At 40.6% G+C, this 2,493-nt stretch overlaps 1 non-coding gene across 1 annotated transcript; it reads right to left on the bottom strand.

Moving 5' to 3' along the window:
* Positions 1-205: 205 nt before the first annotated feature.
* On the bottom strand, positions 206-279 carry Trnas-uga (transfer RNA serine (anticodon UGA)). Its single transcript has one exon. It is a non-coding gene; the product is annotated as a tRNA-Ser (tRNA).
* Positions 280-2,493: the final 2,214 nt, after the last annotated feature.

Raw genomic sequence — 2,493 nt, forward strand, 5'->3', positions numbered from 1 at the left:
ATCTTTGGTCAGCTCAACTGAAGATCACGTTGCAGAGGGTTCCATTGTAATTTCAGATGGTTTTTCTTCATAATATAGCGCTTTAGGGGAAAAGATCATTATCCACAGGGGCTTGCATAAATAGCATAGGGAGTCTCCAGGATGAGATTTTCACTCTACAGCACAGTGTGCGCTGATATGAAACTTCCTGGCAGATTAAAACTGTTTGCTGGACCGAGACTTGAACTCGGGACCTTTGCCTTTCAGGGGCAAGTGCTCTACCACTGAGCTACCCAAGCACGACTCACGGCTTGTCCTCACAGCTTTACTTCTGCCAGTATCTCGTATCCTACCTTCCAAACTTTACAGAAGCTCTCCTGCGAACCCTGCAGAACTAGCACCCCTGAAAGAAAGGATATTACGGAGACATGGCTTAGCAGGAGAGCTTCAGTAAAGTTTGGAAGGTAGGAGACGAGATACTGGCAGAAGTAAAGCAGTGAGAACGGGGTGTGAGTCGTGCTTGGGTAGCTCAGTGCTGCGGGCACGGTAGCGCAGCGCTTTCGGTCAGAGGGTTTAGCTACCCTATGTAATAAAAAAAACTGAGTGAATAGATCAACGAACAGCCTAAACGACTGTCCTCAGACGTCCGCCACGAACAAAGTCAACGAATAATATAGAACAAAATAAGATTAAAAATAAAAAAAAGTGGTAGAACACTTGCCCATGAAACGCAAAGGTCCCGAGTTCGAGTCTCGGTCCGGCACACAGTTTTAATCCGCCAGGAAGTTTCAGCATAGAGGTTTATTGGTTAGCTGTGAAATCTTTTGTAGGAAAGGTAAACGCGTTTTTCCACACTTCAAAGTCACTTAGTCGAATATTCATGAAGGCGTAGTACTCCCCAAACATACTGGCCGTTTAAATGTGTTGAGCAAATGTACCGTCCGAAATATCTTAGCTAATATCACATTAGAATGGGGGGCGGGGGTGAATATGAGTGTGTGTGTGTGTGTGTGTGTGAGAGAGAGAAAGGGGGGGAGAGAGAGAGAGAGAGAGAGAGAGAGTTTTCGTAATGTTTTGTTTGTTGTGTATGTGATTTTTGTTGATGTCTTTCTAGGCGAGTTTCGGCTCTTTAAAGTAGTTCCCGTGTGGTAAGCTGTTTTCCATTTTCTTCTTTTACTGCATATGAATATTTTTACGTATTTAATTGTTGTATTACACAATTACGTATGTTTTTGTGTACTCCAGTGCGCGACAGAAATTTCGCAGCTGTTTTTCTTCTTTTGTTTCCCAGCACTAGTATCAGTACGATTTTTTCGAACCTGCACTAGCAATATTAAAGGCGAAACGCCCGACACAACTAAAATTTGTATCCCATCCTTCAGTTGACCTTTACACTGACACCACCTGTTCGAAAAGTACAATGTCTGTAACACTGATGAGATTTACCTATATATGTCAACCGGAGAGCAGCATACAAATGTTCTGTATAGCTGTATAGTTCAACTAAAGAATGGGATTCTATTGTCACTGCTGCGATGAAAACTACAACTTTCAGTCGATACTATTAGCATCGAAGGCGAAAAAAAAAAAGCTGTACCCTATAGTGAAGTACGGACACAAATTGTGTATGTGTCGTCTTATTGCCTCTTCGTGTAGTTCAAGTGAGGTACAGGTTGCCAATGTAACGTACGTCAATTTCCTCGTTTTCGTTAGCAGTATATAGTCAACTGAAGTACGGGATATAATTATTATGTACGTATATCTTTCCGCCGTCGGTAGTACTACTATCTACGTAAGAACAGACTATTTGTGGTACCGGAGACGAAAGAAACATCACATGTAAAATTTGTGTCCCGTGCTTCAATTGACCTATATAGTTCAACTGAACAACAGGATATTAATGCTAACGAAAACGAAGAAACCAGCGTACGCTAAACTTGTATCCCGCACTGCAGTTAAGCAATACAGTTCGAATAAGTTTCTAGTTACAATTCATATATATATGTGACAAGAGGTATTCTATGCTACCAATATTTCCATCCATTTTTTCCCTTTCACTTTCCACAGAAATAATACGATACAAACACACGATATCCTTAACGTGAAAATACTACTTGCCTTGATATATGTCAACTATATTTTTAGTCTATTGTTTTCCTTTGTTTCTGAACAATCTTGTCAGCTCTTTCATCTGTGTAATAAATGCTCTCTGGCCGATTATGACATTATTTGTCAAAGCCGACGGGCTGTATCCCCTGCTTCACTAGACCTGATAGAGGAAACTCGAGAACCACCCATGGCTGTAAAAGTTACTAAGAAAGTGCCTGACTGATCTGAGTTAGCAAATTTAATCAAAACTCAAAATTCGACTCTAAATGAAAAACTAGATCAGTAAATTCTAAATTGGTTACCCAGATTGAAGCTTTAAATGCTCAGTTGAATGTCCAGAGTGAAACTTGGACATTTAAATGCCAAAGTCGATTCACAAAGTAAAGAATTTAGTGATCTATGCGA

Source organism: Schistocerca gregaria, chromosome 5, assembly GCF_023897955.1.
Source record: "Schistocerca gregaria isolate iqSchGreg1 chromosome 5, iqSchGreg1.2, whole genome shotgun sequence".
Lineage (NCBI taxonomy): Eukaryota > Metazoa > Arthropoda > Insecta > Orthoptera > Acrididae > Schistocerca > Schistocerca gregaria.